Source organism: Pelodiscus sinensis, chromosome 11 (genome assembly GCF_049634645.1).
Source record: "Pelodiscus sinensis isolate JC-2024 chromosome 11, ASM4963464v1, whole genome shotgun sequence".
Lineage (NCBI taxonomy): Eukaryota > Metazoa > Chordata > Testudines > Trionychidae > Pelodiscus > Pelodiscus sinensis.
The window spans coordinates 50,486,855-50,513,835 of NC_134721.1; the positions used below are offsets into that span (position 1 = coordinate 50,486,855).

The 26,981-nt window shown below is 45.3% G+C and overlaps 2 long non-coding RNA genes across 3 annotated transcripts in view; one reads left to right on the forward strand and one right to left on the reverse strand.

Annotated features, from left to right (window-relative positions):
- Positions 1-26,981, forward strand: part of LOC142830995 (uncharacterized) — a 382,298-nt gene that overhangs the window by 222,827 nt on the left and 132,490 nt on the right. The window contains exon 3 of one of the 2 annotated variants that reach the window (XR_012906581.1): positions 24,638-24,998. The exons of the other annotated variant lie outside the window; for it this stretch is intronic. This is a non-coding gene — a long non-coding RNA (uncharacterized LOC142830995). Of the gene's footprint in view, positions 1-24,637; positions 24,999-26,981 lie in introns of those variants that run through there. 2 annotated transcript variants of the gene reach the window in all.
- On the reverse strand, positions 14,927-26,933 carry LOC142830994 (uncharacterized). The gene is made up of 3 exons (XR_012906579.1): positions 26,437-26,933; positions 21,726-21,912; positions 14,927-16,421 (listed from the first exon to the last, which is right to left on the reverse strand). It is a non-coding gene; the product is annotated as an uncharacterized LOC142830994 (long non-coding RNA).

Below are 26,981 nucleotides of genomic sequence, written 5' to 3' on the forward strand. Positions count from 1 at the left end.
TCCTCCCAATAACCCTCTGAGGTAGGGAATGACTATGATCTCCGTTTTGCTGATGAGATGAGATGGTAGATTTCAGGATCCTGACAAAAGGAAGAAAAGAGAGTAGTAAAATACACACCTTGGATTTCAAAAAAGCAGATTTTGACTCCCTCTGAGATCTGCTGGGCAGAATCCCCTGGGATGTTAACATGAAGGGGAAAGGAGTCCAGGACAGCTGGCAGTATTTTAAAGAAGCCTTATTGAAGGCACAGAAAGAAACCATCCCGACACGTAGCAAGAGAGGCAAACATGGTAGGAGACCGGATTGGCTTACAGGGGAAATCCTTGGTAAGCACAAAAAGGAAGCTTACAAAAAGTGGAAACTTGGACAAATGACCAGCGAGGAGTTTAAAGGTCTAGCTCGAGAATGCTGGGGGGTTATCAGGAAGGCGAAAGCGCAAATGGAATTGTGACTGGCTAAGGATGTGAAGGATAACAAGAAAGGTTTCTACAGGCATGTTAACAAGAAGGTGATCAGAGAGGGTGTGCGGCCCCTAATGGATGAAGGAAGTAACCTAGTGACAGATGATGTGGGGAAAGCTGAAGTACTCAATGCTTTCTTTGCCTCTGTATTCACGGACAAGGTCAGCTCCTGGATTTCTGCGATAGGTGACTCAAGATGGGATGAAGATAGACAGCCCGTGGTGGGTAAAGAACAGGTTAGGAACTATTTAGAAAAGCTAAACGTGCATAAATCCATGGGTCCGGACTTAGTGCATCCGAGGGTACTGAGGGAGTTGGCAAATGTCATTGCGAAGCCTTTGGCTATTATCTTTGAAAAGTTGTGGAGATCGGGAGAAATCCCGGATGATTGGGAAAAGGTAAATGTAGTGCCCATCTTCAAAAAAGGGAAGAAGGATGATCCAGGGAACTACAGGCCAGTCAGTCTTACCTCGGTTCCTGGAAAAATCATGGAAGGGATCCTTAAGGAATCCATTTTGAGGCACTTGGATGAGAGGAAAGTGATTAGGAATAGTCAGCATGGATTCACAAAGGGCAAGTCGTGCCTGACCAATCTGATTAGCTTCTATGATGAGGTAACTGGCTCGATGGACAGGGGAAGTCAGTGGATGTGATATACCTTGACTTTAGCAAGGCTTTTGATACGGTCTCCCACAATATTCTTGCCAGCAAGTTAAGGGAATGTGGATTGGATAAATGGACGGTAAGATGCATAGAAAGATGGCTAGAAGGCCGGGCCCAGCGGGTAGTGATCAATGGCTCGATGTCAGGATGGCGGTCGGTTTCTAGTGGAGTGCCCCAAGGTTCGGTTCTAGGACCGGTTTTGTTCAATATCTTTATTAATTATCTGGATGAGGGGATGGATTGCACCCTCAGCAAATTTGCGGATGACACTAAGCTGGGGGGAGAGGTAGATACGCTTGAGGGCAGAGATAGGGTCCAGAATGACTTAGACAAATTGGAGGATTGGGCCACAAGAAATCTGATGAGGTTCAACAAGGACAAGTGTAGAGTCCTGCACTTGGGACGGAAGAATCCCAAGCATAGTACCAGCTGGGGACCAATCGGTTAAGTAGTAGTTCTGCAGAAAAGGACCTGGGGGTTACAGTGGATGAGAAGCTGGATATGAGTCAACAGTGTGCCCTTGTAGCCAAGAAGGCTAATGGCATATTAGGTTGCATTAAGAGGAGCATTGCCAGCAGATCCAGAGGATTGGGCCACAAAAAATCTGATGAGGTTCAACAAGGACAAGTGTAGAGTCCTGCACTTGGGATGGAAGAATCCCAAGCATTGTTACAGGCTGGGGACCGAATGGCTAAGTAGCAGCTCTGCAGAAAAAGACTCGGGGATTACAGGATTACAGTGGATGGGAAGCTGGATATGAGTCAACAATGTGCCCTTGTAGCCAAGAGGGCTAATGGCATATCAGGGTGCATTAGGAGGAGCATTGCCAACAGATCCTGAGAAGTGATTATTCCCCTTTATTCAGCTTTGGTGAGGCCACATCTGGAGTATTGTGTCCAGTTCTGGGGCCCCCCACTACAAAAAGGATGTGGACGCATTGAAGAGGGTCCAGCGGAGGGCAACCAAAATGATTAGGGGGCTGGAGCATATGACTTATGAGGAGAGGCTGAGGGACTTGGGTCTGTTTAGTCTGCAGAAGCAAAGAGTGAGGGGGGGATTTGATAGCAGCCTTCAACTTCCTGAAGGGAGGTTCCAAAGAGGCTGGAGAGAGGCTGTTCTCAGTAGTGACAGATGGCAGAACAAGGAGCAAAGGTCTCAAGTTGTGGTGGGAGACGTCCAGGTTGGATATTAGGAAAAACTATTTCACTAGGAGGGTGGTGAAGCACTGGAATGGGTTCCCTAGGGAAGTAGTGGAGTCTCCATCCCTAGAGGTGTTTAAGTCTCAGCTTGACAAAGCCCTGGCTGGGTTGATTTAGTTGGAATTGGTCCTGCCTAGAGCAGGGGGCTGGACTTGATGCCCTTCTGAGGTCTCTTCCAGTTCTATGATTCTATGATGAGGAACTGAAGCCCAGAGAGGCAAAGTGACTTGCTCGGGGGGGGGGGGGGGGGCTATGTTCACACAGAAAATTGGGCCTGGAGTTACTGAGGGAAGAGAGAGGTGCCTTATAATGGGATTCACAAAAGCTTGTACGTTAGCCAATAGAAGGCAAGGACAGTGCTTACATTCAGGCTGCAGGAAACGTTTTCCCTCTGCTTGGGACTATCAGCTGCAAACCCTCTCTTGGAGTCAGACACCTGCACAGTTTGTGCAAGAAGCCAGGAGCAGGAGAGAGGATGAGCTCTCTCCTAACTTCTGTCCAAGTTGTTGGGGTATGTACCTGAGATACAAGAGGGGCAGGAGGAATTTGAAAAAGGATCTGCCACCTCTCATGTGAGGGCCCTCATCACAGGGTTGGGGATATTCTGTTATGGAGCTTCCTCCATCTCTTCTGTTGAAGTTGTTCCACTGTGGATAAATAATGAAAGAATGATTACAGCAGGGGGACTGAACCCTGGGTCCCTCACCTCCCAGGTGAGAGCCAAATCACTGGGCAAAAGGTTATAAGTGAGGTCCTCCCTTCCTGCCCCACCCCTAACTTTTTGTGTAGGCTCATCTGTCAGGGTCTGATGCAGTAGGAGAGCTCTGAGCGCAAGCAACAAAGAGTCCGACGGCACTTTAAAGATTAACACATTTATTTGGGCATAAGGTTTCGTGGGCTGGAGCCCACTTCATGCAGCTGATGATGAAGTAGGCTATAGCCCACAAAAATGTATGGCCCAAACAAATTTGTTAATCTTTAAGGTACCCCTCTGAAACTTACCAGAAGAATTAGGTGAGGGAACACCGATCATCCCCCAGTTCATGAACCAATCAGTTCATGTATCTGGTGAGGAGTTGCAGTGTGCCCATGCAGAAGTGCCTACAGGGTTCAGCAGTCATTAAGTGGGAGTTTGTGGTACCCATCCCAGTGGAACCTAATTCTGGAATTTGGGCCCATCCACCTGTGAACTGAGCCCACGGTCTATTCCAGGTCATAGATGTCAACCTGCTGCCGCCCTAACCACTGGGTCATTCTTCTGCAAGTAGCACATCTAACGCATGACTAGAGATGAGCAAAGCTTTCAAAGTAGCCTGGGAGCTCGTAGAATCAGTCTGAGCCTGGGAATGTTCATTGCTTATCATTTAAACCGGTTTTTTCCCCAAGAGTGCTTCAAATTTTTTAAAAAACAAAATGTGGTTTTCTAGCTGAAGGGGAATCTGTGTTGTGTAATAAAGTCACCCCCCGAACCTCTGAAACTCGTACAAATTAATGCTCTTTGTGACACCCTCCATCAGTAAATCTTCTCTGTTTTGTTTTTCACCTAACCTTTTTGTGAGATTATTTTTTCATGTTCCTTTTTAGCAGCTTTTGCCAATCAGAATGAAACATCAAAGGATGTTCTAGGGAGACTAAGCGATGCAAATCAAGTACACCTAGCCCTAAGGATATTGCTATTTGGCTAACACCAACTAGTCATAACTCCTTTTGTTCTTATTTGCCATGTCAATATATAGATTTCAGATTGAAGGGTGTGATGAGTAGTGTTCTGCAGGGATCAGTTCTGGATGATTCTCTTCAATATTTTCATCCATGATTTAGATCATGGCATAGAGTATGCTTGCAAAGTTTGCAAAAAACACAAAGCTGGGAGGGGTTACACGTGTTTTGGAGAATAGGATGAAAATTCAAAATGATCTGGAGAAACAGTCTGAAGTAAATAGGATAAAATTCAATAAACAGAAATGCAAAGTTCTCCCCTTGGGAAGAAACAATCAATTACACACCTACAAAATAGGAAATGTCTGCCTAGGAAGGAGAATTGCAGAAAGGGATCTATGAGTCGTATTGGACCACAAACTAAATATGAGCCAACAGTGTAGTACTGTTGCAAAAACAAACAAAGAAAGTTCTGGGATACATTAGCAAGAGTGTTGTAAGCAAGGAATGAGAAGTAACTCATCTGCTCTACTCTGCACTGATTAAGCTTCAACTACAGCATTGTGTCCAGTTCTGGGTGCTATATTTCAGGAAAGATGTGGACAAATTGGAGAAAGACCAGAGAAGAGCAACAAAAATGATAAAAGGTCTAGAAAATATAACCTGTGAGGAAAGATTGAAACAACTGGGCTTGTTTAATCTAAAAAAGATGTATAATTCTCTAAAATCAAACTCCCTAAACTATAACCCATAAATGCTAACCCTATCCGCCACACCCCCTTATGTAACGTTGAGGCCATAGCGTTATCCCCATTAGTAATAAATTGTAACACAGGACCGGCAGAGCCTCCCCCATGCCACGAAAGGCTATGATTATACCGGCCGAAGGGGACAGTGCGATTGTCCACTTTATCCCACAGCATACCGTGAGGGCCCCAATCCACAACCGTGCTGAATTCACCCCGGAGTACCAGGGGGCTGCGTCCACAACATGCCTGCCAAACTGGTGCCGCGTCCGCTGATATCCTCTTTATCACGCAGCGGGGCAAATCAGGGGCGTGCGGCTCCCAGGAGTCATTACCGCTTCCGTGCATCCTGGGAATGCTCAGTAAAGTACAACCAAATTCATCGTATAAGAAGACTGTAATCCATAATCCTTCACAGATTTGCGCAACTCTTTTACGAGTTCATAAGGCAAAGCCTCATGTCGGGCGGGCCGTTGGGGTGCATATACAATTGGAAAAGCCTGTAGAAGCTGCACATCTCCTCGCCGAAGAGCCTTACGTCGGCATTCAGATAAAACCCCTGCCTGTTCATTATGTGAGGGCGCCACCAAGGGGGGGCCCATATGGAGCGACTGTGTGGCTTGCGGACCTGTATGAAGAAGCGGGAGCTAATGCTGGGGCAAAAGGCGGAGGGGCTACAATCGAGGACCGAGAAACAGCTCGTAGCCTCTGAGTCTGTAAAATTTGCTCCGCCGTCGGCGCAGATGCCGCCAGGGCCTTGACGGGCTCAAGCGACGGGTACGAGTCAGGCCCTACGCCAACTGCCGCCGTTCCTGTGTCAAAGGGGTCCTCGGGCCCGCCGTCCTCAGATTCACTGTCCTCTGGGCCGAGGCACAAGTCGTCAGGCTCCGGGAAGACCGGGACCGTGGCGTACACTGGCTCACAATCCTCCCGGGGGGATTTCGGGGGAGGGGACAAGGGATCCTCTGGGCCCTGATATGGCCTGGGATCAAATGTTGCTGACGCTTCCTTCAGGACCCGCTCGGCGGGATGCAATGCCCGTATGGCTGTATAAACAGTTTGCCACGTTACTATGATCCCTTTTGGGAGGGATAATGCAAGATGTTCAGAGGTTCTCAATTCCTTGCCCACCTTCTCCCAGAAGGTCAAATCATAAGAACCCCCTTCCGGGACCACGGGCAGTGGTCTCGTATCCAAACCAACAGCTGAACCAGCTGTACAGGGGGAACCTTAAACCCCTGTTCCTTCACAATGTGCTGCAAGATCTCAAGCTGCAGTTTTTGCTCTTTCGTGGCAGACTGCCCCATACTGTTATTCTGTACGCGGCTGCTCACCTGTTCGTCCTGCGAATGGTGATGTCAGTAATTTCGGGAGCTCCTCTCAACAACTTATCCTCCGTCCAGCCACGGATACACCACCGGTTCGAATCACTCGTTCACTTCAAGCCCTGTATCGGGCACCGTTTGTGGTGTATGAAGGCACGGACTCCGGCTGGTGCAAGCAAAAAATCATTTTATTGCAAGATTACAACTATCTTTATACCCTCTCAAGCTTCCCAAAAGTCTACATCCTGCTTTTCATAAACTGTGCTTCTTCACAGTCCCAAACACAGCATTCTCGAAGGTCGTTGACCCAGGCAGAGGTTGTTATTGTTGGCTCAGGACTTTTGCTTGGTTTCGTCCTTGGGATGCCCTGTCACGCGGCCAAAGCACTATACTTGCTGATTCTCTACACCAGAGTGTCCACACTAATGCTATTTTGAAATAAGTTTTGAAATAAGCATTATTCCCCAAGGAAAGCAGGGCAACAGATTTCAAAATGACCAGCCTGTTATTTCAAAATGACAAGCTTGTTAGTGTAGATGCTCTGCTTATTATTTTGAAACTAGCCAATTAGCCCTTCATAAGACGGGATTTTCAGGTCTCTCCTCCACGTCGGTCTTCTCTCCTGAGCCTCCGGTCTCTCTCTCTCTCTCTCTCTCCTCCTACTGCCTCCCCCGCTTTCTCTCTCAGCTCTCCTCTGCCTCCTGCCTCTCTCTCCGTCTCTCTCTTTCTCTTCTCCTCCCCCTCCTGCCTCTCACTCGGGGGACTGCGGAACCTAAACGGCCGTTTGAGCTCCACGCTCCCCGTGCTGCATGGGGAGCACGGAGCCCAAACGGTCGCTTTCGCCACTTGCTCACATGTGGCGGCCCGGCTGAGCGGCACAGAAGTGAGCCGAGCGCCACTGCAGGAGGCAAAGGGGGGCAGGGCGGCCCGGCTGAGCGGCACAGAACTCAGCCGAGCACCATGGCAGGAGGTGAAGGACGTGACTCAGGCAACAGCCCCACCCAGAGGGAACTGCCAGGGAGGCAACAGTGGCGCCCAGAAGGAACAGCCAGCATTTCAGCGTCACAGAGTTATAGACATTGGGCTGTTTGATATATATATATATATATATATATATATATATATATATATATATATATATATATATATATATGATAAGGGGTGTTATTTTGAAATAATTCCCTAATGTAGATCAGTGCTGAGGGTGGTTAAACACTGGAATAAATTGCCTAGGGCGGTTGTGGAATCTCCATCACTGGAGATTTTTAAGAGCAGGTTAGACAGACAGGAATTTTCAGGAAATAAGATGCTACTTAGCCATAATAAGGCCACCAGAATCTGGCCCATAAAGTTTAAACTAGAATATTCCTGTCATTTTATTTTAAATTTCTGAGTGTTAACACATGGGAGTTAAGGTTCTAATTACTCTGGCTAGAGTGAGCCACAAAATGGAGGGGTTCTGGTGAGGTTCACCCCATATAACTCTACCAAAATTCTTGTTACTGATCTGCAAAGCTGGGAAATTAATACTCGTCCTGCCAGTTCTGCCACCCATATGTTAATTTTTACCTCACACAATGATTATTTCAGTCTGCTTTGATGGGGCTAGCCACAGAAAAAAGGAATATTCTTGAGCCAGGCTGGCAGAATCTAGTCCCCTGTGAGGCTAAAAATGATATGCTAGGAATTAGGCTAAAACTGTCAAACCTCATTTTCTCCAATGATAACACTCAAATTCTCACAAATGAATGGTGTTGGTGGAAGAATAGAAAGAGCCTATTCTTCCCCCAACAGCCATTCATTTGCGAGATCAAACAGTGGTGTCAGGTTGGAATGAAAAGGTAGAGACTGGCAGCAGCTGAAAGCAAGAGACGCTGGGTGCAGAGAGAAAGAGGAGTTGTTCCCAAGATGGAAAAAAGAGAGAAAAGACATATGGACCTAAAAGTGAGAGCGCATCATTGTGTTACTTTTCAAACAGTGCTCTTGGATTGTGAGTAAGTATCATGATGATGGGGATTCAATGTACTTTTAAACGCCTTCCGAGGTGTGATGGGGTGTACCAACCCTGCACTGGGGAAGCAAGGCTTAACCAGGCTCCCCTGGCTGCGGAAGTCCCCCCCTCCTCCCCCACAGCCCTGCTGGGCATGCTCAGACTGCAGCCCAGACATAAAGGCCTGGAGAGAAGTTCAGTCTGAACTAGCTGCCAAAGAGGAAGGACATACTGCCAGGGCTCCTGGAGGTGAACCGCTATTGGTACCAGTCCTGGACACCAGCCAGCGAGATACCGGAGACACTGCCGAGGATCTGAAGGAAGGACCCTGGAAGGAGTCCAGGGGAGGTGGGTAGGAAGTAGCCCAGGGTGTAGTCCATTGGATCCCAAGGAGTTCGACATGTTTCAGTGGGATTCCCTGCTGAGCGAGCAGTGGACTGCGCCAATGCTAATAAGGCCCTGGGCTGGGACCTGGTGGAGTAGGGCAGGCCTGGGTCTCCCTACCCCCTCCTCAGTCGCCAATCCATGGGGCCTGTACCTATTGCTATTGACTCCAGCTGCTAGGCCGCTGTGCCCCTGCAAGAAGGGCTCTTGCTATTGACTCCAACCACTAGACCTCACTGTCCGAGCAAAAGGCCCATAGGTTTAGGACAACCACTGAAGTACTATACACATGGGGTTGAGACAGGATTTCAAGAACCCCAGGGACTAGACAGCTCCCCCTGGGGGTGGGGGCAGCCACATCACCCTGCGACACAGGGTCTCTTGAGCTATGTCTAAATTGCAGTGCTATTTTGGGATACCTCCGGTATCCCGAAATAGCTATCCTGTGTCTTCACAGCAAGCCAGTTATTTCGAAATATACCAGGCTTGCTATTCCGATTTCCCTATAAACCTCATTCCATGATGAGTAAGGGACATTTCAGAATAGCAGGTTATTTTTAGCTCAAATTGCGTATCTTATTTCAACCTACGGTGTAGTGTAGATGCACCCTAGGGGTATGTCTAGACCCGTGGTCAGCAAGTGGTCGATCACGATCGACTGGTCAATCGTGAGGCCTCGACCAGTCGATCGCAAGGCGTTGAGGGCCCCCCACCCTCCATTTTCCCCCCACCCCCAAGAAGCCCCACTACCTACCTCCACCGTAGTGCCGGCTTCCCGCAGGGTGGACGGAAGTCCTGCCTGCAGCTTTGCGCCATTTCTGGGGGTTCCGGAAGTGTGCTGGCTGCTCCCCTCCCACAGCTCTGTGGTGTGCTGGGCGTGCTGCAGGAGGGAGCGTCTGCCCCGGAGGAGGAGTGCAGCGGCTTCCCTGCACCGCAAGCGGGATGAGTGGAGCACAGGGGTTTCCCTGCGTCGTAGGAGGGGGGTTTGGCCTTGGGGTTTGGCCCCGGGGCAGGCGCGCGCGCAGGGGTTTGGCTGAACCGCAGGAGGGAGGTCAGCCCTGGAGGAGGCATGTGCCAGCTTCCCTTGGGGGGAGAATCCTGGGAGGAGGCGAGTGCAGGGGACTCTCTGCCCCCCTGCCCCCTGTTCCCTCTCCCCAGCCACAGAAACCTGTCCCAACTGGCACCTTGTCCCCTGCCCTCCCAGCACCCTCTCCCCACTCCCCTGTTCCCTCTCCTCACTCCCCAGCCTCAGAAACCTGTACCCACTGGCACCCTGTCCCCAGCCTCAGAAACCTGTCCCCACTGGCACCCTGTCCCCAGCCTCAGAAACCTGTCCCCACTGGCACCCTGTCCCCAGCTGCAGAACTCTGTCCCCACTGGCACCCTGTCCCCTACCGAAGCACCCACTAGCACCCTTCCCCAGCATTATGTCCTCTCCTCCCATCAACACAGTTGGTGCCACAATAGTGAAGCTTGGGGAGAGAGGGGGTTGGAGGAGGGTTTTTTTGCAACTCACTTGTGTGGCCCCAACTGACTTTTCTGTGGGTCAGTGACCCCTGACTCCAAACAGGTTCCCTGCCCTTCTCAGAAATAAAGACAATGCAGAAAGTTTTTGTGTTTGACATAATATTTTCTTTAAAAATGTAGCCTGGCCAACAAACCCCCAGTTGGGGCCAAGCCCCCATCTGGCCACAGCATCATAACACTCCTGCACTCACCTTTCCCCCAGACCCTACATCTGAGCCGATCATACCCTGGAACCCCCTGCCCTGAGCCCCTCACATACCCCGACCCAAATTCCTGAACCCTCACATCCAGAAGTCTGTAGCTTGCTTAGTACCCCAACCCTCCATCTGACCCCCAACACTGCCTGGCCTGGAGCCCCCTCCCCGAGCCAGCGTCCCCTTCTCCACCTCCTCCTGCATCCAGATTTCCTCCCAGAGCTTGCACCTCTCACCCCTTCCCACACCCAAATCCCTCATTCCTACCCCAGAGCCCACACATCCTGTCTCAACCCAGTGAGGGTCCGGCTAGACTGCAGGAGTTTTTCAGGATTCCAGAGATATCCCAGAAAAACTCTTCTGCATCCAGGGATGTGTTTGTTCTTCCTCTTCTTTTAGTGGAAGAGCAAACATGCTCTTTTGGTCACCCCTATAGTCCTCTTTCCACGAGGAATAAAGGGGCTTCCAGAAGAAGGGTTTTTTCTGACATTTGGTTCAGTCTAGACAGGCCAAATGTTGGAAAAACCTCTTCCTACAGAAGAATTGGGGGGGGGGGGGAAGCAGCAGTATAAGGGTTGGGGATAGCAAGTGATGGAGAGGAGGAGAATAGAGAGGATGGGGCTTCACGGAAGGGGCAGGGCAGTAGATCTTGGTTTGTTCTGTCATTTAGAAAGTGATCTTGGGTGTAAAAAGGTTGGAGACCACTGGTCTAGACTACATGCCTCTGCCAACAGAGGCACGGAACGAGATTTACAGGAGCGGTCGACAAAGGGTTGACTGCCGCGCTGTGCCAACAATCAGCTAAGTCGGCACAGCACGGCGGCATTTTTATTTGAATGAAGCCGGGGATATGTAAATCCCTGCTTCATTGACTATGTCGGGTAGCCTATTTTACATGCCTCTGTCAGCAGAGGCATGGAGTCTAGACATATCCTAGATGACTGACACCATAGACATAAATACATCTCCCGATAAGCCTGAGAAAATCTGCTGCCCCGCCTACCGGGAAAGAAACCGGAAGTGCTGTGAGACATCCGAGAGTCTTGAGATGGCTGCCAAACACTGCAAACTCCCGGTTGTGCTACTGTTATATCAATGCTGGGGACTTCCTGACCTCAAAAGCTGCCAGAGAGATCAGAGCCCACCACAAATGTGCCTGGTCTTCCCATCTTGCGATGGCAAATCCAATGCCTTAGCTTCCGGAGATGGTGGTGTAAATCTTTGAGCCAACCACCTGTTCCTTTGTTTGAGGCATGACCTTGGGTTACAGATAGCTCTGAACAGAACAGATCATTAGCTCCCCCTTGTGTCAGCTCTTCTTTTCTGGCTAGCTAAGGCTAGAAGACTGAGGCAAGGTGCCTCTTCCCTACCTGCAGCCTAAATGTGAAGCCTTGCAGAAGGGGAAGGAGTTACACTCTCCCCAGTTCTGCTGTCCGCAGCCTGGCTCTGCTAATCACAAAACTCTTTGCTGTCCGAGAAATGGATAGATCTGCTTGAAATAGGCATTTCCTTTCAGGAACGGTGAGCTGAGCAATCTTTGATCTGCAGAGCATTTGATTCCACCTGAGGTTTGAATGTGTAGCAAAAGCCGTGATCATATTGGGGAATTTTTGAAGCTCAGTTATAAAATGGGTACTTAAATCATTATGGGCTCTACTGAAAGCTATTTTCAGCCCTGTGTGCTGTGCTTTAGAGCAGTGTTTCTCAGCCGGTGGTACGAGTACCCTTAGGGGTACTCAGAAAAACCGGGGGAGGGGGGACATGTCAACACAAGTGAAATTTGGGGAAAACTGAATTTTTAAAAAAAAATTTAGTGTTTTATTATTTTTGTACTTTTTACACCCAAAAATTTCATCGCCCGCCTGGCTACGATTAAGCATTTAAACAAATGTGGTGCAATGGTAGAAAAAAAATTGTGTGTTTGAAAACTGGAGGTACTGGAGGTACTTATAATTTTTTTTTAAAGGGGATACTTTATAAAAAAAAAAGGGGGTTGAGAAACACTGCTTTAGAGCCTGTCATTTCAATATGCTTTGTACAGAACCACTCCTCCCAGTGTAGCATTAGCAGCTCTTGTAAGGGAGTTAGGCTTGTTATTAGCTGTATACCTCACTCTATGCACCAGTGCAATGTAGTAATGTAGGAATGAATCAAGCCCTTAATTCCCATTGTACACCTACCAAGGTGGAAGTGTAAGCCTATTGAAACCCACTGAACAGCTACAGCTAGACAAGCCAATTGTCTGTTGATTTGCTTTGATATTTTTAGTTTGGCATTCTAGCCTAACCATCTCACTGGTTATAACAGGACTGTACTTTGCCATCTTATTCAGACTTATTTAATCATTTTTTGTCTACCTTAATGAAAATCACTGTAATCTGTCTAGACCCTTTGTCTGATATACCTGCCAAATGCACTAAAACATTGATGTATGTAGCTTTCATATATGTATGTAGCTTTCATATATGTAGTGCTGTCTCATTTTCAGAAGCTGCAATGGAAACTTTATTTATTAGACCACTATTCACATGGTCTGAATTCTATGCTTGTTTGAGCCTATGCACCCCACTGGCTTTCCTGGTATGGCTTGGGTAGGAACGAGGGCAGAAATTGCTACAAAGTGAGCAGTTCAAAAGGATTCTCTGAATTTCCTTTGCCCTGAGATGAATAATTGAGTAGCATTGCTCACTGCAAAGTGTGTGTTCTCAGGACAGTGCCTATTCTAAGAACCTCTTCACCATCAGTAGGTTTCATTATTGTTTGGGAACCAGAAAACCAGGAAAGAATAAAAGAAAACAGAGAACAGTCTGCCTATTCAAAAGTTAGAATGACAAGATCTCCATTTCCCTCAGCTAAAAACTATGCGAAGACCCTCTTTTTCCTTGTTAGATATTGTATTTTGCTAGAAAATGAACTTCACTTTTTAAAGTTAATTCTCATAGAAAATGAGACACTACAGAGAGAGAGTGCAGAATTGACCTTCATATGCAAATTTGATACTGTATCCTTTGGCTTGTACAAAGACTTGAACTGGTTAACACCAGCTTTACTTACATTCAACACCCTATTGACATCAAAAGCTAAGAATGGGATACTTCCAGCCCACTCAATTAGCCTCATTAGCACTGGGACTACAATTGACAGGTAATGTTTTTTTCTTCCTTTTCCTTTTTATTCTGAGAAGGGTCCCCCCTTTTTTTCTCCACTCAAGATCATCTTACCTGAAGAAGTGGGTTTTGACCACGAAGCACTAGATATAGATATAGATATATTAGATTCTAAGATGCCCCAGGACTACTTGTTGTTTTTAAAGTTGTAGACTAACACGGCTACCCCTCTGAGACTCATAGAAGGTGGTAATGTTAAAAAAAATTACTGTGAAAGATTGCCAATTCATTGTCTTCTCCATCGTTTCTAAAAGGAAAATGGGCTTTTCCCCTGGGATTCTTGAATAAAAGCACCATAGGTTTTGTCTACACTACACAGCTTTTAGGGCATGTCTATACCTATCACAAGATCAATGCTCCAGAGGTCCATTTTCTAGCATTCAATTTAGTGGGTCTAGTATAGATCCATATATCGAACACTGAGGGCAGCCCCTGCCAGCATCCGGTAATCCTTATGTGAAGACTTAAGGGAAGCCAGTGGAGCATTTACTCCCATTGGCCTCCAGCTGTGTGGCCACCACCAACGTGTGGTTTAAGGTAAGCCAACTCCAGCTACACGTTTTGCGTACCTGGAGTTACTCACCTAAAGCCGACCTTCCTTGTCTAGTATAGACCAGGCTTTATGATGTAGCCATATCAACACTGCCGTGCCACTAAAAGTTGGGCAGTATAGCCACCATTTGTTGTCTCTTTTGCTGACAAAATATTTCCACCCCTACCAAGTAGAATTTTGTCGTTCAATTGCCAGTGTGGACATAGCCTTAGTCCAGTGTTTTGCCTGTATCCCCGTTGACACACATGAGGTTTCAGGATACATATTGGAATTTGCAGTAGCTAAATGTCCATTCTAAGCTGAATGTTGATGCACAGGTTTTGAGTCCAGTTCAGTTTGTGATGGAAATCATCTTTCCAAACTACTGGTAATTCATTGTCATTGTTATATTTCTGTTTTAGAAAGCATAAGAACGGCCATACTGAACCAAAGGTCCATCTAGCCCAGTATCCTGTCTCTCGATAGGTGCCAGGTGCCCCAGAAGGGGTGGACCGAAGACCATGATCAAGCAGTTTGTCTCCTGCCATCCTTCTCCAGCCTTTGACAAACAGAGGCCAGAGGCACCATTCCTTACTCCCTGGCTAATAGCCTTTTATGGACCTAACCTCCATGAAAAACAATGGCAAAATAACTTTTTGGTTACAGGATCAATGTTTAAATAAGTCAAAGTTATGACATTTAGAACCCGTGAGCACTACTCCTATTGGAATTCATGACAAAATTCTTACTGACTCCAAGAGGAGCAGGATTGGTCTTTAGAATGACTCAATAACAAATGCATTGTGGGCTGTGTCCTGTTCTTGTTGCTCTCACAGAAATAGACCTCCCCTCTTGCCTCTCTCCCCCAGTCTCCCCGCCTTCTCCCCCACCTCCCCGGCCAGCCCACTACCCCTAAGGCCCAGGGAATCAGTAATGTGAGGAAGGTGAACAGTATTTAAACTTCTTTCTGGTCTCTAAGAAATGTAATGAAATGCTAGGTCAGTTGCCTTACGATAAAACAGTTATACAAATTCGGAGTATTCAACAGTGTTAGTTTTGGTTTATGGTGTTTAATTGTTTTAAATGATCAGACATGGTCAAATAAAATGGAAGTAGTTAAATTAGACTCCACCACATCATTTATGATGGATATATTGTTTTTACTGGAATTAGTCTGTGCTTGTCTTCTCATGTGCTATTGTTTTACATGTATAAATTATCAGCAATCATTTGATCCCAGCTGACAGGGTAGATCTCTTACAATAATATCACAATTCACATTCAAGCCAAATTGAAATAGTTCTATGAGATGACAGCTAGACGGTGACTTTTCTGGAAATATTTCGTGAATTCCATTAGCAAAAGCCAGATTACTTAGTATAGGTGGCTCCTCAAAGTATAAACATACTGCTTACAGGCAATGAGAGATTGAATGAATTTAATGCACCCTTGATACTTCATGTAAATGTGAATTAAAGCATCCAGGTCTTTCCTGGACTTTAGTTTTTGCTAACGAGGCTTATAAAAAAAAGATGCTAATATAAAAAGCATGTGTTAATTTCCAGCTTCCTGACTGCATAGCAGAAATGTGCACCATTAACGGAAAAAGCAACTCTTTTAAAAACCATTACACAGAGTGACATGCTTTGTACAAATTAAACAAAGCTCCCTCATTAGCTTAACTGAACCTACTCAGTAAAATAGGTTTGTAATGTAACTGTTCCTCTTACAAGATTCTGTTCTTTCTCGAGCAACGAAGAATCAAGCAAAAACCACTCCAAAAACAAGGTTTTAGAAAGAATATTTTTACTTCTCCCAAATGCATTTGCATGTATTCTTCTGCAAAATATATGAATGAAAAATGTTGGATATGAAAACTTGCCTTTTAGTTCTTCACCGTGAAACTTGCCTAGAACCTCACAGTACTTGTCAGCTGTTGAATGTGAAGCATTTGAGCAAAGAGATCTGGACAGTGGTGTAGGTTGGAACTGTCCGGGTTAGGTTTCAAATGCTGTGGGAGAATGGTGAAAAGAAGCCTGCGCTCTACCAAAACTTTGGCACATGAGCCAAGTCTTGCTTGTCTAAATGAGGAGAGTTAGCCCATTTGCTTTGATTGGTTGACTCCCTAAGCTGAATCAAGCAATATTTGGCACTTGGAGGATTTTTCCCATTATTAAAAGCACCAGACTTACTAACACAATCTTTGGCTTCCATTTGTATAGGACAGCAGCAAATGGATTTTCAGCACTGCTAGTAATATATGTTTTAATGGAGACCTTGGAAACCAAACCACCACATTGAAATAGAGATATATATTTAATACAGCTGATTTATAATTGCCAATTGCCTAGAGAGACACCATGAACAAAATGCTTAATGTAAGAGGAAAAAGTGTAGGCTGTCACTTTCCATTCCAAACTGTAATTTCAATTGTATGAGCAGGAGCAGCTGCAAGCTGCTATCAGACATAAGAAGTTTTTAGTGCTAAAAAGGCAGCTGGGCTGGAAATACCTCAGGAGCGCACATCCATTTGTCTGGTTAACTTCAGCACTTAGACTATCAATCAGGGCAGCCTAAAGAAAAATGAATGACATCAGTCAAAACAAGAGGATACACATATCTCTATGCAGTGATTAGCCCCATGTAGCACAAAAACTTAAATAATTTGTGCTTTGAAAATGTGGTGATGGATGGGCTTCCATTAGGCTTGGGATTTAAAACATTCCGTGAACTCGCAGATAAAATGGCACTAAAATGTTACTGCTATAATCAAATAAATCATATCCGACGATGGTGTATATAAGTACTTTAAAACATTATAGATACTAGTGTTCTGTATATAATAAAAAGGTAAAGAATGTAATCCCACTGGCTCTGTTCACCGCATGGCTGGAATCCTGTAGTTCTAGCCAAACAATCTCTGTGTCATTTAAGGATGATTTGCTGTGAATCCAATGTACATGGATGGAACCAAAAGTCATGCTGGCCTTTCATGCCCACATTTTTAACCTGGCAGCATTACCAATGCTCCTAATGTTATCGTTATTGATAGTATTTCATGTTTATCTTAAAGCTCCAGCTCCCGGAGGTGGTACTTATGTGAGAACCTCAGTTTACTTTGCAGGCCCTCTTGGTTGCAGAGAGATGTCTAAAATTGTGAAATCCTAAATGCTCAAAACCAGAGGGGAAAAAGAAACTGCTGTTTTGATCTGTTTTTTTTTTTAAATGCATGATTTGTAACTCCTCTTCATGACTGGGGCGGGAAGGTGACTTATTTTTGAACATTTATTTGGATATAATATTGATGCTGTAATAAAACTTAGGAGGATCCGAGAAAAACAAATTGACATGCAAGCGTATAGGCCTGGACTGGTCCTCTCACAAAAAGGAATTTAACCCGAAGCCCGTAATGTTGATTGAAAGGGCTAGAGCATATAAAACAAGAGTTGTATTTTAGAGACTATCTGTATTTATGAGCAAGCTTACATTTTATTCAATGTGGGGCTTAGGATTTGGGGAGGGGGGTCTTTTTAGCACTTAGTATAGCTGGAGGAATTTGAAAGGTCCATCTCTACCTAACACTGGCAAAAAATCCAACCTAAATCTTGGGCTCTGTTGCATTTGTTGTTGCTTTCTACTTTGGAATGTCCATTACTGTTTGCTGACATTTTCGTATCTTCATATTTCTATGCCTAACGTTATGCTGAAATAACATAGTCCGTGCCTACACAGCAAGCCGTTATTTTGACATGTCAAAATAATATCAAGCTGGAGGACTTCTTACTCTGACTCCTGTAACCCTCATTTTACAAGGAGTAAGGGAAGTCGGGGGACAAGTGCTCTAACTCGGACTTCCTGCTGTGCAGACAGAGCCAAAAGCCTAAATAGCTATTTCGACTTAAGCTACACAATTGACATAGCTCAAGTTGCGTAGCTTATTTTGGCTTTAGCCCTGCTGTGTAGACGTGCGCTATATTGCTTGGTAGCCTAAACACCTGCTTGCAATTCTGACTTGTAGCCAGAAGAGCCTGTGAAATTCTCATCTCCCATTATTGCACTGGTCAAGTATTCTCTCTGGGATATAAATATCAACAAGTGTGTTTTGAGCACTTACAAATAAGTTTCAGAGCGAGTGTGCTGAGGCACTCTGCGTTTGATCTGTAACCTGCTACTCCCTCTGTGATGCATAACATGCATAACTGCCATTCCCAGCAAAGGGAAAAGATCATTTTTGCCAGTGAAAACTGGTTTTGCTTTAGAAGAAATCAGAGAAAGTGATTGCCACAGGGTCATCACAGTGCTGGTTCAGACAAGCTGCCACATCTGTGAGTGTAGGGGTTCAGGGTGGGGTGAGGTATCTCCTGTCTTTGCAGGGGATAGGTTTCAGTCCTAATGGATTGTGGAGGGCAGTGTATAAACTGATACAGGTTGAACTGCTCAAGTCCAGCACCCTCAGGACCTGACCGGTGCCAAACCAGAGAATTTGCCGGACAATGGGAGGTCATTATTGTCTAGCAATATTAGCAACAATTACTACTGCTTAATGGGCTCTTAAAAGACATTTAGGGGTAAATTAAAGCTAAATTACAGCAAAGAACACTGTGAGCCAGGACTAGTGGCTGGGTGTAAACAAACTTTATGGGATTGTGAGCAACTTGGCCACACCCATGATAAGTGGACTAAAATCATCCCAGACCACGGATGTTGCTGGATCAGAGACTGCCAGACTAGAGAGATTAAACCTTGTAATTTAATTCTTTCCCCCCATCTGTTTGTCTCTGTCCACCCGCAGTTTTCTTTGGTTTTTGTCTTATTTATTGTGGCTGTGTCTATATTGGCAAGATTTTGCGCAAAAGCGGCCACTTTTGCGCAAAATCTTGCCGCCTGTCTACACTGGCCGTGAGTATTTGCGCAAGAACACTGAAGTTGTAATGTACAAAATCAGTGCTTCTTGCGCAAATACTCTGACGTTCCTGCTCAGGGATAAGCCCTCTTGTGCAAGTATTCTTGCGTAAGAGGCCAGTGTAGACCATTGTGTTAGACAATGTACAAAACCAGTATAAAAGATGGTCCCTTCCCCAAGGGAACTTGCAATGTAAGTAATCATAAGGCAAGAGACAAGAGATCCAAGAGTACATGATTGGGGCTCCGAGGTGCTTCTGCAAAACAAATCTAATAATGTGCTTCAGTGCCACATGGAATGAAGAAGGCAGGAGTTGTCTATAGATTGACAGTTGTATGGTAATATAATGGTGTGGATTCTCTAATGAGCAACCTGTCTCCCACTTTGTCTCAACAGGTCCCCAACTCTTTCAACTTAATAAGAAACCTTTATTCTATTTAAACAACATTTTTATAATAAATAATACACAAAATATTCCTTATGAAACATAAACTTGTATAAAATGATGCTCATTCATAGGTGAAACAAATAAAACCTTTGCAAAGAAGTACACTATAAGCACTAGAGCATATTGGGAAATGAAATTGTATCTAAATTAAATGCAAATCCAGGTCTTGAGGGTTTTTTTCATTGTCTCCGTGTCCTCTCAGTGGGTGAGTAATGCATTCTAAGTCAGTGAATCTCAAAGTGTGGTCTGCAGACCACTAATGGTCCGTGGCCATCTTGCAGGTAAGCCACTGGTTCAGGGCTCGCTTCTGCCCCCTTCCCCCCCGCAGTGGGGAGCCCACACTGGTGCTCCACCCCACATGCTCCCACTGCTTCCCGAGCCTCGCAGGCTAGATGCAGTTCATGGGGGGAGGAAACGGCTCCGCACGCTGCTGCTTGCCCCTCCCCCCAGCTGGGGAAATGGCAGTGCAGGAAACTGCACAACTGGAGACTGCTCCTATTGGCCAGAATCCCAGCCAGGCCCCACAATTCCAGCCTGCTCCTGCACCCTACCTCCTGTCTAGAGCACTCACCCTCAGCCTGCTTCTGCACCCTACCTCCTGTCTAGAGCACTCACCCTCAGCCTGTTCCTGCACCCAAGCTCCCAGCCAAACCCTACACTCCTACCCCATCCTGCACCCATTTTGTCATCATGGGTGCTTGACTGGTGATCCCCGGAAAGGTTTGTGTTGAGCAAGTTGGGCCACAGGCCAAAAAGTTTGAGAACCACTGTTCTAAGGCAGTATGTACATTCACATGCTGAATCTGTTCTGATACTGGAGTTACAGATTACTTTTGTCCACTCTCTAAGTGTAAACCTTCTTGCTGCTGATAAGGTGAAAATTTTGACACAGCAGAACAGGGTAAAATAACAAAGGGAAACTGACTTTTGTGGGTAATGGAGGCTGAAGGTTTATTGATCATGGCTGTTAGGTGAGAGGTAAATCTGGAAAGACCGTTTTTCCCTACCCATTCTCCCATCCCCCCACAATTCTGATCTCCTCTATGGGATTGACTCTCCCACAGACAACATACAGTATTGGAGCACAGGTCAGGGCTGTGCAATGAATTCTGAAAACTTGCAACCAGGTCTCCAGGTTTTGCAGAGGGTCCAAAAGCTGCTTGGATTGGCTCTGCTTATCAGTGTTTGAAAACAACCAGATGGGTTCTTGCAGGTTTGATGCCAGCCAACTTTATTTGGAACGTGGGCAGGTCTGTGCCTGCTAATGCTTGGGTCTGTAGTGCAGAGAGTTGTGAAGCGTGCTGGTGTTTTGCAGGAAAAAAGTGGGGTTTTCATTTTGCAAAGTTGCTTTTGATTTGTGCCAATTGAAGTGAAATCTGTGTGCCGGAAAAGCAGGTGTGTGCGTACATGCATGCATGCAACATACCAGACTTTCATTTGGATCTGAGTGGGTGTTTTGTTCTGGTGTGTGAGACATACGAAATGTAAAGGCTCAGCTCTGAGAGGACTCATTTGGAAAAATCACCCTGTTGGTTCTCTCCCACCAGTGCATTGTCAACAGGTGAGACATACTTATGAGCTGGCAAGAGCAATGTAAGGATGTGTCCAGAAAAGGTTGCATTAACATGTCAATTATGGACTGAAAAAATTATTTCAATGCACCCTCCATCTTTTGAGAACTTATTAAAAGCTAGTGTACTTTAATTTTTTTCCCCAAATGGAAAATATTTGGCTAACCTGTAAACAAGCATATTTTCTTTAAAATGAGGCTTTTTTTTTTTTTTTTTTTTTGCTGTTTAGTTTCTAATTTAGTGAACCAAAATAATCTCAAGTTTCAATTTTCATTATTGTGATTTGCAAAAGTTCAGGTAAGGTAAGTTTGAATTTCCTTTAGAGCCCTCTGTTTTCTCATGCTTATAACTTTCTCAATTATTCTTTTGAGATGAATACTTCCATCCTTAGTTTCAGCTCTGAATATTTTTGGAAGGAATCAGAGGGGAACAGTTGCTTACAAAATAAGACCCAAAGTTTGTAGGTATTTCTCCTGCCATAATTATTTTCATTAATTACTTTTTTCTACTTCTCTTAAAAACTATTTCCATATTAAAATAATAGTTCAAGGCTACACTTATTGGTCTTAAAATCTGTTTCTTATCCTTGTATTATTAGATGGATGCACAAGCCATAAAAATCCCTGTCAGGTCCTTCTTACGTTGTCAGTTACTCATTTGTGTCCTGAGTGCTTGACACAATAGATGGCCTTTCCTCCAGGCCTCCTAGTGGCCATTGTGCTTACTCTCACTTTCCCCTTCATTTTAATATTAATGGAGCTTAACTGGAACAAAAGCGGTATAGAGGCCGAGACAAAACAACCCCAAATCTATTTCTTTTTTAAATCATCCATAGTATTTTTCAAACTACATCAAGGCAGGGCTTCTGCCAGAATGTTTACTCTCAGGTTTCCAGACCCATAGAAAAGGGTTTTTCCCCCCCCCTTTAATCCTCACTTTCACTTTCATTATGTACCTGAACAGTGAGTCCTTTGGAGACAGGAAAACTCCTTTTCTTCTCCTACAAAGAAAACTTGGATTGAGGTGTACACATTTGTACTTAGTATCATGTTTTATTGTTTCACATCACTTTCTCTGTAGCATTTGCTCTTTGGTGTTATGTTTAATTTTGCAGCTGGTGATGTTCTTGCTTTTTTTGTGACCTGTAACGGGCAAAACAAAAAAAGAGACTAAAATCAAAATCCGCATATACTTTCATTCCAGTCCTCTCTGCCCAACATAGCTGTTAGAGAACTTCAGCCCTTGTTTTCAGAGGATTTTGAGCATTCACCACTCCCACTGACTTAATGCCTTTGAAAATCTGCCCCATGGTGTCCTCGCCTTTGAGACAGAGGATCAGCGTCTAGACAGCTGCTCACATGCCCATCTTATATAGAGCACATTCCAACAGAGAATCTTACAGTAACTGCAGAAGGATTTAAATTGAGGTGCTTGAAAGGTGGCTTTAATTGTGTACATATGCTGCTGTAGAGGGTTGCAGTTCCCCTCCTAACATTTTTACTTAGAGCTGTCACCCCTTTGTTACTGGATCTGAGGACAGTAACCTCCTCCCACCAGGTACAGGGCATTCAGTCTCTGAAGGAAACACACAACCCGTGAGTGCCCTGTCTTAGGGGAAGAATGCTATGCTGATTCTCTGCTCTAATGTGGGGAACTCCAGTGGCTGCCTAATGCAATAAGCATATTCCTTATAAGGCAGCACATCTGTCTACACTTTTACAGCACAGGCTGCATCCCGGCATGCTTGGTGAGGCCCCACTGCTTTGACTATTTGCAGTCTGGTTCAGCTTTGATGGAATTTTAGCTGGTTTTAATATATGGTGCTCGGTCCTGCCAGACACTGAAAACCACAGCAGTGTTGCTTTGGACGGATTCTGTCCTCCCAAAGAACACTTTACCATTTGCCACGTGGCTGTTTTCCTCCTCCCAATCCAATCATGCCATGTAGACATTATACATTTAAGGCGAGGATAAAATTCTCAAAAAGCATCCAAATGACTTAGGTACCCTATGGCTTGAATGGACCATCATCATGTAGGCATTCGTGGAAATGTTTTCCAGAGATATTAGATATTACCCAGAGCTGTTGGTCTCTACCTAAAGAGCTGCTCTTGCTCCCACCAAAATAATTTAAATGGCCTGTGGCCCAGCAGATCAAGCATAGAGCCGTTAGAAATGGTGGTTTACTAACTATTTGTATCTCCAGGTGACTAATAGGGTATCCAATGGAGAAAACACTGGGGGTGTGTCTAGACTACATGCCTCCTTCGACGGAGGCATGTAGATTAGCCAGATCGGAAGAGGGAAATGAAGCCGCGATTAAAATAATCGCGGCTTCATTTAAATTTAAATGGCTGCCCCGATCTGCCGATCAGCTGTTTGTCGGCAGATCGGGGCAGTCTGGACGCAACGCGCCGACAAAGAAGCCTTTCTTCATCGGCACAGGTAAGCCTCGTGAAACCAGGTTTACCTGTGCCGATGAAGAAAGGCTTCTTTGTCGGCGCATCGCGTCCAGACTGCCCCGATCTGCCGACAAACAGCTGATCGGCAGATCGGGGCAGCCATTTAAATTTAAATGAAGCCGCGATTATTTTAATCGCGGCTTCATTTCCCTCTTCCGATCTGGCTAATCTACATGCCTCCGTCGAAGGAGGCATGTAGTCTAGACACACCCTAGGTGAGGACTCAGGAGACCTACTTTCGGTTCCTGGTTCTACCACTCTTGCATGGGGTGAGGTTGGAAAAGTCCAGTCAGTTTCTCTCTTGCCTCAGAATTTCTATCTGTGAATTGAGATAATGACACCAACAACCTCTGTAAAGCCCTTTGAGAGAGAGAGGTAAAAAACGCTGTGCAAAAGGTAGGTATTGTGTTTGTGTCGTGCAGTGTAAGGTCAGTACTAGCTTTTTGCATGATATTTCATGCACTTAATAGACCACTCCAGGCAACATAAAACGGCAAAGAAAATTAGAACATATCCATGGTGACACAAACACATGGAGCTGACAAAGGGCCAGATATGCAATTAAGCTCTTTGTAGGTGCTTTATCTACATACCTGATTCTGCTGTGAGTGTGTAAAGATGCTTCACACTCAACTGAGGACATGCCCACGCCACAAAAAAAAAAACCCTCACAGCAACGAGTCTCCGAGCCCAGGTCAGCTGACTCAGGCTTGGGCTATGGGGCTAAAAACAGCAGTGTAGACATTCTGTAGCCTGGTCTCTGAGATACTCCATCCTCATCAACTTGGGCTCTAATATAAGCGCTTCTACGCTGCTATTTTCAGCACCAAATCAGTTGACCTGGGCTCTGAGACTTTCTGAGACAGGGAGATGGGATTGCAATGTAGACATACCCTGAATGAGCGTTGTCAGTGCTCAGCACTTCTGGAAAACAAGCCAACAGTGAATGGGCGTTCCTCTGCTAGGAAAGAGAAACCCAGTTGCCCTTTCAAGACAGAACACAGCATGTGCTTTCTTGCCGATACAAACCACATATATCACAACACAACCACACAACTCTCTGCAGCTTGTACGTGAAAAGGCAATTCAGCGAGTGTACGTGAGTTGACCTACTTCAGGTAGGTGGAGCAAATTCACCCAGCCTCACCCTTCCTGGTATGATCCAATTCCAGCAGGGTGAAATATGTAACACTTCTGGTCATTGTAGCTTTCCAAAAAAAATTGGAGCTCTCAGTTTTAACAAAGAGGGGAAAATACCAATCCTTATCTCTCTCTTTATTACCTCATAGCTAGGCCACACCCCAACAGAGTACCTAGTTGTTATAGTTGGGTTTTTGAGAGAGGAGGGGAGGTTGTGTATCCGAATTTTTTTTTTTTTTTTTTTTTTTTTTTTTTGGTACATCAGGGGACTCCAAGATGTGTAGCAAACAGAGCTGACCCTTTGGAAAGAAGCTAAAAAGAAGGTTGGTTGGCTGGCCTGCTTGGAAGAAAAGAAAGCAGAAGAATCAGACCCACATGGGTCCTTTCACATCTGAAGTTACTTTAAGACTTGTATCAACATTTATCCATTTAATTTCAACCTCACAATTAGAGTCCACTTCTACCTCTCTCCACCCACCAATGGGAGCCTTATGCCCATGGAGTACATTGGCCTGCTATGTGCTACTCACCCACAGGAGGTGAAGATGGGGTCAGATATTTATACTTGAGTGTATTCTATTTAAACACATCACACTTGTGTTAGATTACAAGCGCTACTCTGACACGTCGTTAGGCAGATGTGCAGCACTGAAAGTGGCAGTCGGGTGGGGGGGGGGCAAAACAGCTATATATAATGTGGGGAGTTATTGTTAAAAATATGCAGTTCCTGTAAAAATAATAGCAATAGAAGCAACATTGTATCTATTAGTGTTTTCCCTTTTGGGACTTATTTTTCAAGGAAAACAGTGCGTGAATACCATCTCCATTACTGTTTTACTGCTGCAGGCTAAATCTTAAAACTGCATAATAAACCACTTCTGCTTGGAATTAGCTGAATCTGTTCATAACAGATTACCATCAATTGCTTTATAGAGGTGATTATCAGTTCCAATTGTCTGCCAAGCAGCATTAGGTTTAGTGTTTCCATCCGCCTAGTCATTAAGCACATGTCAAACTCAAAGTAACTGTGGTAATTTCTGCAATTAAGGCCACCATTATTGTTTCCTTTACTTAAATTGGGAGTCCAAATTACATGGTTAAATGTAACCACCAGTTGCTCCCCGCACACTTAAAGCTTGCACTGCAGAAGAGTCTTAAACCCATGGGAATACACAATTAATACAGTGACTGCAGATTAAGTTTGCTGCTGACAGACAGTTTGATCCTTAAAGGATCACACCCCACTGCAGGCATATAATTAAGCCAAATCTCACAGAGGGGTCAAGGAAGTAACCCGTGTTCTGAAGAATCAATATAAGCTTGAAATTACAGATGAAGTTCCTGAAAATTCAAAAATGTCCCCATTTCCACAAACTGGATTATCTAAATTCAAAGCAAAACAATATTTGACAACAGGAGGGTTTTGGGGGGGTTGTAGATATTTATTAGAATTGACTCTTCGCTGACTGATTATCTGCAAAAGTTCAGAAGAAAGGTCCAATGAAATGTACTTCAGCTGAAGGGTTTGGTTTGGTTGGTTTGCAGTTACATTTCTTAAAAGCTTTGTCCAAAGCTCATTGAACTTAATGGAAAGACTCCTAATTGATTTAAAGGGGCTGCGTCATTGTAGTGATTGTGACTGTACTCGCTGGAGCTCTTCTGGACCCCAAAGTCCTCTGCTTTTCCACAAATAGAAGCAAGAGATGAAAAGCAGGATATGTCTACACTGCAGCATTTTTCTGAAATAACGGCCGTTATTCCGGAAAAACAATACTCGCGTCCACGCTGCAATAGCATTACTTCAACAAAAAGTTGAAATAACGGAGGGCTTTTTCCGACGGCGGTAAACCTCATTCTACAAGGAATGAGGCTTTTTCCGAAAAAGCCCGCGGGTCCACTAGTGGCTGTTAACCACAGTGGTCAGGGACACAACCCCATGCTTGTGGTGTGGCATCTGCCAGAAGCTGCAGCTCAATGACCGGGATGGATCACTCAGAATTGCCAAGTTCTGTGTGTTCCCTCAGAAGATAGGACACAGATCTGTTCCAATGTGGCCTTTCTTACCTTTTGTAGACGTGGAGCTTAGTGTGAGTATTCGTGGAAATTGAATTTTGAATTAATACATTCATGCTGGAAATATGCTTCTGTCACGGAGTGGGAGGGAGTCACCGGGCTCATCTGCAGCCAGATGTGACTCTGAGCCAGCAAGTAGAACAGGTTGATTCATTGACAGGGACACAGCGTAGCACAGACTTGTTGTTAACACAGGAACCAGAAGCAGCCAGTACAATCCACCTTGGGGAGAAGAGGACCCAGAGCCAGTGCCCTGGGCCCCCTCCTTGCATCCTCCACCCACAGAGAGAACTCACACACCCAGCAGCTTGTCCCCCAGCCTTGAGGCAGCTCTGCCCCCTCCTTTGTTCAGATTCCTGGGAAAGGTGTCACCTGGTTGCTCCTCCCACCCAGGCTCAGGTTACAAGACAGCCTGAGGTATTGTTGCGTATATGCTAAGATGGGACAGTGTGGGGGAGCCTTGCCCTCAGTGAGAGCCACACCTAACATTTCCATCCCCAGCTGGACACAGTGCAATTCCCCCAGGGAAACTGCGG